Source organism: Prunus avium, chromosome 6 (genome assembly GCF_965620075.1).
Source record: "Prunus avium chromosome 6, drPruAviu1.hap1.1, whole genome shotgun sequence".
Classification (NCBI taxonomy): Eukaryota; Viridiplantae; Streptophyta; class Magnoliopsida; order Rosales; family Rosaceae; genus Prunus; species Prunus avium.
Genome location: NC_142289.1, coordinates 20,125,038 through 20,140,551, shown reverse-complemented (window position 1 = coordinate 20,140,551; position 15,514 = coordinate 20,125,038).

Genomic DNA, 15,514 nt, shown 5'->3' with positions numbered 1-15,514 from the left:
TTGGGCAACAACATAATATGGTGGGAAGAGTCATTCGGTGCGTTTGGAGTGAAATCCAATCGCTAGAAGTATGGAATACACCAACCACTCCAATTAGGAACGAACTGCCGTTGAACTTGAATTGTCCAATTTCTCACACCTATTGACTTCGGATCGAGCCCAACACTTGGGCAACAACATAATATGGTGGGAAGAGTCATTCGGTGCGTTTGGAGTGAAATCCAATCGCTAGAAGTATGGAATACACCAACCACTCCAATTAGGAACGAACTGCCGTTGAACTTGAATTGTCCAATTTGGAACACCTATTGATTTCGGATCGAGCCCAAAACTTGGGGAACATCATAATATGGTGGGAGGAGTCATTTGGTGAGTTTTGAGTGAAATCCAATCGCTAGAAGTATGGAATACACCAACCACTCCAATTAGGAACGAACTGCCGTTGAACTTGAATTGTCCAATTTGGAACACCTATTGATTTCGGATCGAGCCCCAAACTTGGGCAACATCATAATATGGTGGGAGGAGTCATTTGGTGAGTTTTGAGTGAAATCCAATCGCTAGAAGTATGGAATACACCAACCACTCCAATTAGGAACGAACTGCCGTTGAACTTGAATTGTCCAATTTGGAACACCTATTGATTTCGGATCGAGCCCAAAACTTGGGCAACATCATAATATGGTGGGAGGAGTCATTTGGTGAGTTTTGAGTGAAATCCAAACGCTAGAAGTATGGAATACACCAACCACTCCAATTAGGAACGAACTGCCGTTGAACTTGAATTGTCCAATTTGGAACACCTATTGATTTCGGATGGATCCCAAAACTTGGGCAACATCATAATATGGTGGGAGGAGTCATTTGTTGAGTTTTGAGTGAAATCCAAATGCTAGAAGTATGGAATACACCAACCACTCCAATTAGGAACGAACTGCCGTTGAACTTGAATTGTCCAATTTGGAACACCTATTGATTTCGGATCGAGCCCAAAACTTGGGCAACATCATAATATGGTTGGAGGAGTCATTTGGTGAGTTTTGAGTGAAATCCAATCGCTAGAAGTATGGAATACACCAACCACTCCAATTAGGAACGAACTGCCGTTGAACTTGAATTGTCCAATTTGGAACACCTATTGATTTCGGATTGACACCAAAACTTGGGCAACATCATAATATGGTGGGAGGAGTCATTTGGTGAGTTTTGAGTGAAATCCAAATGCTAGAAGTATGGAATACACCAACCACTCCAATTAGGAACGAACTGCCGTTGAACTTGAATTGTCCAATTTCTCACACCTATTGACTTCGGATCGAGCCCAAAACTTGGGCAACATCATAATATGGTGGGAGGAGTCATTTGGTGAGTTTTGAGTGAAATCCAATCGCTAGAAGTATGGAATACACCAACCACTCCAATTAGGAACGAACTGCCGTTGAACTTGAATTGTCCAATTTGGAACACCTATTGATTTTGGATCGAGCCCAAAACTTGGGCAAGATCATAATATGGTGGGTGGATTCATTTGGTGAGTTTTGAGTGAAATCCAATCTCTAGAAGTATGGAATACACCAACCACTCCAATTAGGAACGAACTGCCGTTCAACTTGAATTGTCCAATTTCTCACACCTATTGATTTCGGATCGAGCCCAAAACTTGGGCAACATCAGAATATGGTGGGAGGAGTCATTTGGTGAGTTTTGGGTGAAATCCAATCGCTAGAAGTATGGAATACACCAACCACTCCAATTAGGAACGAACTGCCGTTGAACTTGAATTGTTCAATTTGGAACACCTATGGATTTCGGATCGAGCCCAAAACTTGGGCAACATCATAATATGGTGGGAGGAGTCATTTGGTTCGTTTCGAGTGAAATCCAATCGCTAGAAGTATGGAATACACCAACCACTCTAATTAGGAACGAACTGCCGTTGAACTTGAATTGTCCAATTTCTCACACCTATTGATTTCGCAACGAGCCCAAAATTTGGGCAACAACAAAATATGGTGGGAAGAGTCATTCGGTGCGTTTGGAGTGAAATCCAATCGCTAGAAGTATGGAATACACCAACCACTCCAATTAGGAACGAACTGCCGTTGAACTTGAATTGTTCAATTTGGAACACCTATTGATTTCGTATCGAGCCCAAAACTTGGGTAACATCATAATATGGTGGGAGGAGTCATTTGGTTCGTTTCGAGTGAAATCCAATCGCTAGAAGTATGGAATACACCAACCACTCTAATTAGGAACGAACTGCCGTTGAACTTGAATTGTCCAATTTCTCACACCTATTGATTTCGGATCGAGCCCAAAACTTGGGCAACAACATAATATGGTGGGAAGAGTCATTCGGTGCGTTTGGAGTGAAATCCAATCGCTAGAAGTATGGAATACACCAACCACTCCAATTAGGAACGAACTGCCGTTGAACTTGAATTGTTCAATTTGGAACACCTATTGATTTCGGATCGAGCCCAAAACTTGGGCAACATCATAATATGGTGGGAGGAGTCATTTGGTTCGTTTCGAGTGAAATCCAATCGCTAGAAGTATGGAATACACCAACCACTCCAATTAGGAACGAACTACCGTTGAACTTGAATTGTCCAATTTCTCACACCTATTGATTTCGGAACGAGCCCAAAACTTGGGCAACAACATAATATGGTGGGAAGAGTCATTCGGTGCGTTTGGAGTGAAATCCAATCGCTAGAAGTATGGAATACACCAACCACTCCAATTAGGAACGAACTGCCGTTGAACTTGAATTGTCCAATTTGGAACACCTATTGATTTCGGATCGAGCCCAAAACTTGGGCAACATCATAATATGGTGGGAGGAGTCATTTGTTGAGTTTGAGTGAAATCCAAACACTAGAAGTATGGAATACACCAACCACTCCAATTAGGAACGAACTGCCGTTGAACTTGAATTGTTCAATTTGGAACACCTATGGATTTCGGATCGAGCCCAAAACTTGGGCAACATCATAATATGGTGGGAGGAGTCATTTGGTTCGTTTCGAGTGAAATCCAATCGCTAGAAGTATGGAATACACCAACCACTCTAATTAGGAACGAACTGCCGTTGAACTTGAATTGTCCAATTTCTCACACCTATTGATTTCGGATCGAGCCCAAAATTTGGCAACAACAAAATATGGTGGGAAGAGTCATTCGGTGCGTTTGGAGTGAAATCCAATCGCTAGAAGTATGGAATACACCAACCACTCCAATTAGGAACGAACTGCCGTTGAACTTGAATTGTTCAATTTGGAACACCTATTGATTTCGGATCGAGCCCAAAACTTGGGCAACATCATAATATGGTGGGAGGAGTCATTTGGTTCGTTTCGAGTGAAATCCAATCGCTAGAAGTATGGAATACACCAACCACTCTAATTAGGAACGAACTGCCGTTGAACTTGAATTGTCCAATTTCTCACACCTATTGATTTCGGATCGAGCCCAAAACTTGGGCAACAACATAATATGGTGGGAAGAGTCATTCAGTGCGTTTGGAGTGAAATCCAATCGCTAGAAGTATGGAATACACCAACCACTCCAATTAGGAACGAACTGCCGTTGAACTTGAATTGTTCAATTTGGAACACCTATTGATTTCGGATCGAGCCCAAAACTTGGGCAACATCATAATATGGTGGGAGGAGTCATTTGGTTCGTTTCGAGTGAAATCCAATCGCTAGAAGTATGGAATACACCAACCACTCCAATTAGGAACGAACTACCGTTGAACTTGAATTGTCCAATTTCTCACACCTATTGATTTCGGATCGAGCCCAAAACTTGGGCAACAACATAATATGGTGGGAAGAGTCATTCGGTGCGATTGGAGTGAAATCCAATCGCTAGAAGTATGGAATACACCAACCACTCCAATTAGGAACGAACTGCCGTTGAACTTGAATTGTCCAATTTGGAACACCTATTGATTTCGGATCGAGCCCAAAACTTGGGCAACATCATAATATGGTGGGAGGAGTCATTTGTTGAGTTTGAGTGAAATCCAAACGCTAGAAGTATGGAATACACCAACCACTCCAATTAGGAACGAACTGCCGTTGAACTTGAATTGTCCAATTTGGAACACCTATTGATTTCGGATCGAGCCCAAAACTTGGGCAACATCATAATATGGTTGGAGGAGTCATTTGGTGAGTTTTGAGTGAAATCCAATCGCTAGAAGTATGGAATACACCAACCACTCCAATTAGGAACAAACTGCCGTTGAACTTGAATTGTCCAATTTGGAACACCTATTGATTTCGGATCGACACCAAAACTTGGGCAACATCATAATATGGTGGGAGGAGTCATTTGGTGAGTTTTGAGTGAAATCCAATTGCTAGAAGTATGGAATACACCAACCACTCCAATTAGGAACGAACTGCCGTTGAACTTGAATTGTCCAATTTCTCACACCTATTGACTTCGGATCGAGCCCAAAACTTGGGCAACATCATAATATGGTGGGAGGAGTCATTTGGTGAGTTTTGAGTGAAATCCAATCGCTAGAAGTATGGAATACACCAACCACTCCAATTAGGAACGAACTGCCGTTGAACTTGAATTGTCCAATTTGGAACACCTATTGATTTCGGATCGAGCCCAAAACTTGGGCAACCCCAAAATATGGTGGGTGGATTCATTTGGTGAGTTTTGAGTGAAATCCAATCGCTAGAAGTATGGAATACACCAACCACTCCAATTAGGAACGAACTGCCGTTGAACTTGAATTGTCCAATTTCTCACACCTACTGATTTCGGATCGAGCCCAAAACTTGGGCAACAACATAATATGGTGGGAAGAGTCATTCGGTGCGTTTGGAGTGAAATCCAATCGCTAGAAGTATGGAATACACCAACCACTCCAATTAGGAACGAACTGCCGTTGAACTTGAATTGTCCAATTTGGAACACCTATTGATTTCGGATCGAGCCCAAAACTTGGGCAACACCAAAATATGGTGGGTGGATTCATTTGGTGAGTTTTGAGTGAAATCCAATCGCTAGAAGTATGGAATACACCAACCACTCCAATTAGGAACGAACTGCCGTTGAACTTGAATTGTCCAATTTCTCACACCTATTGATTTCGGATCGAGCCCAAAACTTGGGCAACAACATAATATGGTGGGAAGAGTCATTCGGTGCGTTTGGAGTGAAATCCAATCGCTAGAAGTATGGAATACACCAACCACTCCAATTAGGAACGAACTGCCGTTGAACTTGAATTGTCCAATTTGGAACACCTATTGATTTCGGATCGAGCCCAAAACTTGGGCAACATCATAATGTGGTGGGAGGAGTCATTTGGTGAGTTTTGAGTGAAATCCAAACGCTTGAAGTATGGAATACACCAACCACTCCAATTAGGAACGAACTGCCGTTGAACTTGAATTGTCCAATTTCTCACACCTATTGACTTCGGATCGAGCCCAAAACTTGGGCAACATCATAATATGGTGGGAGGAGTCATTTGGTGAGTTTTGAGTGAAATCCAATCGCTAGAAGTATGGAATTCACCAACCACTCCAATTAGGAACGAACTGCCGTTGAACTTGAATTGTCCAATTTCTCACACCTATTGATTTCGGATCGAGCCCAAAACTTGGGCAACATCATAATATGGTGGGAGGAGTCATTTGGTGAGTTTTGAGTGAAATCCAGTCGCTAGAAGTATGGAATACACCAAGCACTCCAATTAGGAACGAACTGCCATTGAACTTGAATTGTCCAATTTCTCACACCTATTGATTTCGGATCGAGCCCAAAACTTGGGCAACATCATAATATGGTGGGAGGAGTCATTTGGTGAGTTTTGAGTGAAATCCAGTCGCTAGAAGTATGGAATACACCAACCACTCCAATTAGGAACGAACTGTCGTTGAACTTGAACTGTCCAATTTTTCACACCTATTGATTTCGGATTGAGCCAGAAACTTGGACAACATCATAATATGGTGGGCGGAGTCATTTGGTGAGTTTTGAGTGAAATCCAATCGCAAGAAGTAAGGAATACACCAACCACTCCAATTAGGAACGAACTGCCGTTGAACTTGAATTGTCCAATTTGGAACACCTATTGATTTCGGATCGAGCCCAAAACTTGGGCAACATCATAACATGGTGGGAGGAGTCATTTGGTGAGTTTTGAGTGAAATCCAATCGTTAGAAGTATGGAATACACCAACCACTCCAATTAGGAACGAACTGCCGTTGAACTTGAATTGTCCAATTTCTCACACCTATTGATTTCAGATCGAGCCCAAAACTTGGGCAACATCGTAATATGGTGGGAGGCGTCATTTGGTTCGTTTTGAGTGAAATCCAATCGCTAGAAGTATGGAATACGCCAACCACCCCAATTAGGAACGAACTGCCGTTGAACTTCAATTGTCCAATTTGGAACACCTATTGATTTCGGATCGAGCCCAAAACTTGGGCAACATCATAATATGGTGGGAGGAGTCATTTGGTGAGTTTTGAGTGAAATCCAATCGCTAGAAGTATGGAATACACCAACCACTCCAATTAGGAACGAACTGCCGTTGAACTTGAATTGTCCAATTTCTCACACCTATTGATTTCAGATCGAGCCCAAAACTTGGGCAACATCATAATATGGTGGGAGGATTCATTTGGTGAGTTTTGAGTGAAATCCAGTCGCTAGAAGTATGGAATACACCAACCACTCCAATTAGGAACGACATGCCGTTGAAATTGAATTGACCAATTTCTCACACCTATTGATTTCGGATCGATCCCAAAACTTGGGCAACATCATAATATGGTGGGAGGCGTCATTTGGTTCGTTTAGAGTGAAATCCAATCGCTAGAAGTATGGAATACGCCAACCACTCCAATTAGGAACGAACTGCCGTTGAACTTGAATTGTCCAATTTGGAACACCTATTGATTTCGGATCGAGCCCAAAACTTGGGCAAAATCATAATGTGGTGGGAGGAGTCATTTGGTGAGTTTTGAGTGAAATCCAAACGCTTGAAGTATGGAATACACCAACCACTCCAATTAGGAACGAACTGCCGTTGAACTTGAATTGTCCAATTTGGAACACCTATTGATTTCGGATCGAGCCCAAAACTTTGGCAACATCATAATATGGTGGGAGGAGTCATTTGGTGAGTTTTGAGTGAAATCCAATCGCTAGAAGTATGGAATACACCAACCACTCCAATTAGGAACGAACTGCCGTTGAACTTGAATTGTCCAATTTGGAACACCTATTGATTTCGGATCGAGCCCAAAACTTGGGCAACATCATAATATGGTGGGAGGAGTCATTTGGTGAGTTTTGAGTGAAATCCAATCGCTAGAAGTATGGAAAACACCAACCACTCCAATTAGGAACGAACTGCCGTTGAACTTGAATTGTCCAATTTGGAACACCTATTGATTTCGGATCGAGCCCAAAACTGGGGCAACATCATAATATGGTGGGAGGAGACATTTGGTGAGTTTGGAGTGAAATCCAATCGATAGAAGTTTGGAATACACCAACCACTCCAATTAGGAACGAACTGCCGTTGAACTTGAATTGTCCAATTTCTCACACCTATTGATTTCGGATCGAGCCCAAAACTTGGGCAACATCATAATGTGGTGGGAGGAGTCCTTTGGTGAGTTTTGAGTGAAATCCAATCGCTAGAAGTATGGAATACACCAACCACTCCAATTAGGAACGAACTGCCGTTGAACTTGAATTGTCCAATTTCTCACACCTATTGATTTCAGATCGAGCCCAAAACTTGGGCAACATCATAATATGGTGGGAGGATTCATTTGGTGAGTTTTGAGTGAAATCCAGTCGCTAGAAGTATGGAATACACCAACCACTCCAATTAGGAACGACATGCCGTTGAAATTGAATTGACCAATTTCTCACACCTATTGATTTCGGATCGATCCCAAAACTTGGGCAACATCATAATATGGTGGGAGGCGTCATTTGGTTCGTTTCGAGTGAAATCCAATCGCTAGAAGTATGGAATACGCCAACCACTCCAATTTGGAACGAACTGCCGTTGAACTTCAATTGTCCAATTTGGAACACCTATTGATTTCGGATCGAGCCCAAAACTTGGGCAAAATCATAATGTGGTGGGAGGAGTCATTTGGTGAGTTTTGAGTGAAATCCAAACGCTTGAAGTATGGAATACACCAACCACTCCAATTAGGAACGAACTGCCGTTGAACTTGAATTGTCCAATTTGGAACACCTATTGATTTCGGATCGAGCCCAAAACTTGGGCAACGTCATAATATGGTGGGAGGAGTCATTTGGTGAGTTTTGAGTGAAATCCAATCGCTAGAAGTATGGAATACACCAACCACTCCAATTAGGAACGAACTGCCGTTGAACTTGAATTGTCCAATTTGGAACACCTATTGATTTCGGATCGACACCAAAACTTGGGCAACATCATAATATGGTGGGAGGAGTCATTTGGTGAGTTTTGAGTGAAATCCAATCGCTAGAAGTATGGAAAATACCAACCACTCCAATTAGGAACGAACTGCCGTTGAACTTGAATTGTCCAATTTCTCACACCTATTGATTTCGGATCGAGCCCAAAACTTGGGCAACATCATAATATGGTGGGAGGAGTCATTTGGTGAGTTTTGAGTGAAATCCAATCGCTAGAAGTATGGAATACACCAACCACTCCAATTAGGAACGAACTGCCGTTGAACTTGAATTGTCCAATTTGGAACACCTATTGATTTCGGATCGAGCCCAAAACTTGGGCAACATCATAATATGGTGGGAGGAGTCATTTGGTGAGTTTTGAGTGAAATCCAATCGCTAGAAGTATGGAAAACACCAACCACTCCAATTAGGAACGAACTGCCGTTGAACTTGAATTGTCCAATTTGGAACACCTATTGATTTCGGATCGAGCCCAAAACTGGGGCAACATCATAATATGGTGGGAGGAGACATTTGGTGAGTTTGGAGTGAAATCCAATCGATAGAAGTTTGGAATACACCAACCACTCCAATTAGGAACGAACTGCCGTTGAACTTGAATTGTCCAATTTCTCACACCTATTGATTTCGGATCGAGCCCAAAACTTGGGCAACATCATAATGTGGTGGGAGGAGTCCTTTGGTGAGTTTTGAGTGAAATCCAATCGCTAGAAGTATGGAATACACCAACCACTCCAATTAGGAACGAACTGCCGTTGAACTTGAATTGTCCAATTTCTCACACCTATTGATTTCAGATCGAGCCCAAAACTTGGGCAACATCATAATATGGTGGGAGGATTCATTTGGTGAGTTTTGAGTGAAATCCAGTCGCTAGAAGTATGGAATACACCAACCACTCCAATTAGGAACGACATGCCGTTGAAATTGAATTGACCAATTTCTCACACCTATTGATTTCGGATCGATCCCAAAACTTGGGCAACATCATAATATGGTGGGAGGCGTCATTTGGTTCGTTTCGAGTGAAATCCAATCGCTAGAAGTATGGAATACGCCAACCACTCCAATTTGGAACGAACTGCCGTTGAACTTCAATTGTCCAATTTGGAACACCTATTGATTTCGGATCGAGCCCAAAACTTGGGCAAAATCATAATGTGGTGGGAGGAGTCATTTGGTGAGTTTTGAGTGAAATCCAAACGCTTGAAGTATGGAATACACCAACCACTCCAATTAGGAACGAACTGCCGTTGAACTTGAATTGTCCAATTTGGAACACCTATTGATTTCGGATCGAGCCCAAAACTTGGGCAACGTCATAATATGGTGGGAGGAGTCATTTGGTGAGTTTTGAGTGAAATCCAATCGCTAGAAGTATGGAATACACCAACCACTCCAATTAGGAACGAACTGCCGTTGAACTTGAATTGTCCAATTTGGAACACCTATTGATTTCGGATCGACACCAAAACTTGGGCAACATCATAATATGGTGGGAGGAGTCATTTGGTGAGTTTTGAGTGAAATCCAATCGCTAGAAGTATGGAAAATACCAACCACTCCAATTAGGAACGAACTGCCGTTGAACTTGAATTGTCCAATTTCTCACACCTATTGATTTCGGATCGAGCCCAAAACTTGGGCAACATCATAATATGGTGGGAGGAGTCATTTGGTTCGTTTTGAGTGAAATCCAATCGCTAGAAGTATGGAATACACCAACCACTCCAATTAGGAACGAACCGCCGTTGAACTTGAATTGTCCAATTTCTCACACCTATTGATTTCGGATCGAGCCCAAAACTTGGGCAACATCATAATATGGTGGGAGGAGTCATTTGGTGAGTTTGGAGTGAAATCCAATCGCTAGAAGTTTGGAATACACCAACCACTCCAATTAGGAACGAACTGCCGTTGAACTTGAATTGTCCAATTTGTCACACCTATTGATTTCGGATCGAGCCCAAAACTTGGGCAACATCATAATATGGTGGGAGGAGTCATTTGGTGTGTTTTGAGTGAAATCCAATCGCTAGAAGTATGGAATACACCAACCACTCCAATTAGGAACGAACTGCCGTTGAACTTGAATTGTCCAATTTCTCACACCTATTGATTTCGGATCGAGCCCAAAACTTGGGCAACATCATAATATGGTGGGAGGAGTCATTTGGTTCGTTTTGAGTGAAATCCAATCGCTAGAAGTATGGAATACACCAACCACTCCAATTAGGAACGAACCGCCGTTGAACTTGAATTGTCCAATTTGGAACACCTATTGATTTCGGATCGATCCCAAAACTTGGGCAACATCATAATATGGTGGGAGGCTTCATTTGGTTCGTTTTGAGTGAAATCCAATCGCTAGAAGTATGGAATACGCCAACCACTCCAATTAGGAACGAACTGCCGTTGAACTTCAATTGTCCAATTTGGAACACCTATTGATTTCGGATCGAGCCCAAAACTTTGGCAACATCATAATATGGTGGGAGGAGTCATTTGGTGAGTTTTGAGTGAAATCCAATCGCTAGAAGTATGGAATACACCAACCACTGTAATTAGGAACGAACTGCCGTTGAACTTGAATTGTCCAATTTCTCACACCTATTGATTTCGGATCGAGCCCAAAACTTGGGCAACATCATAATATGGTGGGAGGAGTCATTTGGTGAGTTTTGAGTGAAATCCAATCGCTAGAAGTATGGAATACACCAACCACTCCAATTAGGAACGAACTGCCGTTGAACTTGAATTGTCCAATTTGGAACACCTATTGATTTCGGATCGAGCCCAAAACTTGGGCAACATCATAATATGGTGGGAGGAGTCATTTGGTGTGTTTTGAGTGAAATCCAATCGCTAGAAGTATGGAATACACCAACCACTCCAATTAGGAACGAACTGCCGTTGAACTTGAATTGTCCAATTTCTCACACCTATTGATTTCGGATCGAGCCCAAAACTTGGGCAACATCATAATATGGTGGGAGGAGTCATTTGGTTCGTTTTGAGTGAAATCCAATCGCTAGAAGTATGGAATACACCAACCACTCCAATTAGGAACGAACCGCCGTTGAACTTGAATTGTCCAATTTGGAACACCTATTGATTTCGGATCGATCCCAAAACTTGGGCAACATCATAATATGGTGGGAGGCTTCATTTGGTTCGTTTTGAGTGAAATCCAATCGCTAGAAGTATGGAATACGCCAACCACTCCAATTAGGAAAGAACTGCCGTTGAACTTCAATTGTCCAATTTGGAACACCTATTGATTTCGGATCGAGCCCAAAACTTGGGCAAAATCATAATGTGGTGGGAGGAGTCATTTGGTGAGTTTTGAGTGAAATCCAAACGCTTGAAGTATTGAATACACCAACCACTCCAATTAGGAACGAACTGCCGTTGAACTTGAATTGTCCAATTTGGAACACCTATTGATTTCGGATCGAGCCCAAAACTTTGGCAACATCATAATATGGTGGGAGGAGTCATTTGGTGAGTTTTGAGTGAAATCCAATCGCTAGAAGTATGGAATACACCAACCACTCCAATTAGGAACGAACTGCCGTTGAACTTGAATTGTCCAATTTGGAACACCTATTGATTTCGGATCGAGCCCAAAACTTGGGCAACATCATAATATGGTGGGAGGAGTCATTTGGTGAGTTTTGAGTGAAATCCAATCGCTAGAAGTATGGAAAACACCAACCCCTCCAATTAGGAACGAACTGCCGTTGAACTTGAATTGTCCAATTTGGAACACCTATTGATTTCAGATCGAGCCCAAAACTGGGGCAACATCATAATATGGTGGGAGGAGTCATTTGGTGAGTTTGGAGTGAAATCCAATCGCTAGAAGTTTGGAATACACCAACCACTCCAATTAGGAACGAACTGCCGTTGAACTTGAATTGTCCAATTTCTCACACCTATTGATTTCGGATCGAGCCCAAAACTTGGGCAACATCATAATATGGTGGGAGGAGTCATTTGGTGAGTTTTGAGTGAAATCCAATCGCTAGAAGTATGGAATACACCAACCACTCCAATTAGGAACGAACTGCCGTTGAACTTGAATTGTCCAATTTCTCACACCTATTGATTTCGGATCGAGCCCAAAACTTGGGCAACATCATAATATGGTGGGAGGAGTCATTTGGTTCGTTTTGAGTGAAATCCAATCGCTAGAAGTATGGAATACACCAACCACTCCAATTAGGAACGAACCGCCGTTGAACTTGAATTGTCCAATTTGGAACACCTATTGATTTCGGATCGATCCCAAAACTTGGGCAACATCATAATATGGTGGGAGGCTTCATTTGGTTCGTTTTGAGTGAAATCCAATCGCTAGAAGTATGGAATACGCCAACCACTCCAATTAGGAACGAACTGCCGTTGAACTTCAATTGTCCAATTTGGAACACCTATTGATTTCGGATCGAGCCCAAAACTTGGGCAAAATCATAATGTGGTGGGAGGAGTCATTTGGTGAGTTTTGAGTGAAATCCAAACGCTTGAAGTATTGAATACACCAACCACTCCAATTAGGAACGAACTGCCGTTGAACTTGAATTGTCCAATTTGGAACACCTATTGATTTCGGATCGAGCCCAAAACTTTGGCAACATCATAATATGGTGGGAGGAGTCATTTGGTGAGTTTTGAGTGAAATCCAATCGCTAGAAGTATGGAATACACCAACCACTCCAATTAGGAACGAACTGCCGTTGAACTTGAATTGTCCAATTTCTCACACCTATTGATTTCGGATCGAGCCCAAAACTTGGGCAACATCATAATATGGTGGGAGGAGTCATTTGGTTCGTTTTGAGTGAAATCCAATCGCTAGAAGTATGGAATACACCAACCACTCCAATTAGGAACGAACCGCCGTTGAACTTGAATTGTCCAATTTGGAACACCTATTGATTTCGGATCGATCCCAAAACTTGGGCAACATCATAATATGGTGGAAGGCTTCATTTGGTTCGTTTTGAGTGAAATCCAATCGCTAGAAGTATGGAATACGCCAACCACTCCAATTAGGAACGAACTGCCGTTGAACTTCAATTGTCCAATTTGGAACACCTATTGATTTCGGATCGAGCCCAAAACTTGGGCAAAATCATAATGTGGTGGGAGGAGTCATTTGGTGAGTTTTGAGTGAAATCCAAACGCTTGAAGTATTGAATACACCAACCACTCCAATTAGGAACGAACTGCCGTTGAACTTGAATTGTCCAATTTGGAACACCTATTGATTTCGGATCGAGCCCAAAACTTTGGCAACATCATAATATGGTGGGAGGAGTCATTTGGTGAGTTTTGAGTGAAATCCAATCGCTAGAAGTATGGAATACACCAACCACTCCAATTAGGAACGAACTGCCGTTGAACTTGAATTGTCCAATTTGGAACACCTATTGATTTCGGATCGAGCCCAAAACTTGGGCAACATCATAATATGGTGGGAGGAGTCATTTGGTGAGTTTTGAGTGAAATCCAATCGCTAGAAGTATGGAAAACACCAACCCCTCCAATTAGGAACGAACTGCCGTTGAACTTGAATTGTCCAATTTGGAACACCTATTGATTTCGGATCGAGCCCAAAACTGGGGCAACATCATAATATGGTGGGAGGAGTCATTTGGTGAGTTTGGAGTGAAATCCAATCGCTAGAAGTTTGGAATACACCAACCACTCCAATTAGGAACGAACTGCCGTTGAACTTGAATTGTCCAATTTCTCACACCTATTGATTTCGGATCGAGCCCAAAACTTGGGCAACATCATAATATGGTGGGAGGAGTCATTTGGTGAGTTTTGAGTGAAATCCAATCGCTAGAAGTATGGAATACACCAACCACTCCAATTAGGAACGAACTGCCGTTGAACTTGAATTGTCCAATTTCTCACACCTATTGATTTCGGATCGAGCCCAAAACTTGGGCAACATCATAATATGGTGGGAGGAGTCATTCGGTTCGTTTTGAGTGAAATCCAATCGCTACAAGTATGGAATACACCAAACACTCCAATTAGGAACGAACCGCCGTTGAACTTGAATTGTCCAATTTCTCACACCTTTTGATTTCGGATCGATCCCAAAACTTGGGCAACATCATAATATGGTGGGAGGCGTCATTTGGTTCGTTTTGAGTGAAATCCAATCGCTAGAAGTATGGAATACACCAACCACTCCAATTAGGAACGAACTGCCGTTGAACTTGAATTGTCCAATTTGGAACACCTATTGATTTCGGATCGAGCCCAAAACTTGGGCAACGACATAATATGGTGGGAGGAGTCATTTGGTGAGTTTTGAGTGAAATCCAATCGTTAGAAGTATGGAATACACCAACCACTCCAATTAGGAACGAACTGCCGTTGAACTTGAATTGTCCAATTTCTCACACCTATTGATTTCGGATCGAGCCCAAAACTTGGGCAACATCATAATATGGTGGGAGGAGTCATTTGGTGAGTTTTGAGTGAAATCCAATCGCTAGAAGTATGGAATACATCAACCACTCCAATTAGGAACGAACTGCCGTTGAACTTGAATTGTCCAATTTCTCACACCTATTGATTTCGGATCGAGCCCAAAACTTGGGCAACATCATAATATGGTGGGAGGATTCATTTGGTGAGTTTTGAGTGAAATCCAGTCGCTAGAAGTATGGAATACACCAACCACTCCAATTAGGAACGACATGCCGTTGAAATTGAATTGACCAATTTCTCACACCTATTGATTTCGGATCGATCCCAAAACTTGGGCAACATCATAATATGGTGGGAGGAGTCATTTGGTGAGTTTTGAGTGAAATCCAATCGCTAGAAGTATGGAAAACACCAACCACTCCAATTAGGAACGAACTGCCGTTGAACTTGAATTGTCCAATTTCTCACACCTATTGATTTCGGATCGAGCCCAAAACTTGGGCAACATCATAATATGGTGGGAGGATTCATTTGGTGAGTTTTGAGTGAAATCCAGTCGCTAGAAGTATGGAATAC